The sequence below is a fragment of the Vigna radiata genome, chromosome 7 (assembly GCF_000741045.1).
Source record: "Vigna radiata var. radiata cultivar VC1973A chromosome 7, Vradiata_ver6, whole genome shotgun sequence".
Taxonomy (NCBI): domain Eukaryota; kingdom Viridiplantae; phylum Streptophyta; class Magnoliopsida; order Fabales; family Fabaceae; genus Vigna; species Vigna radiata.
In genome coordinates, this window is record NC_028357.1 from 29,575,557 (window position 1) to 29,575,780 (window position 224).

Consider the following 224-nt stretch of genomic DNA (forward strand, 5'->3'; position numbering starts at 1 on the left):
AAAAAATAAAATAAGAACTAAAATGAGAAATTGAATTTCTCGCGAGATGAGAAATTGAATTTCTCGTGAGATGAGAAATTGAATTTCTCGCGAGATGAGAATTTCAATTTCTCGCGAGATGAGAAATTCAATTTCTCCAGAGATGAGAATTTCAATTTCTCGCGAGATGAGAAATTCAATTTCTCGCGAGATGAGAAATTCAATTTCTCGCGAGATGAGAATTT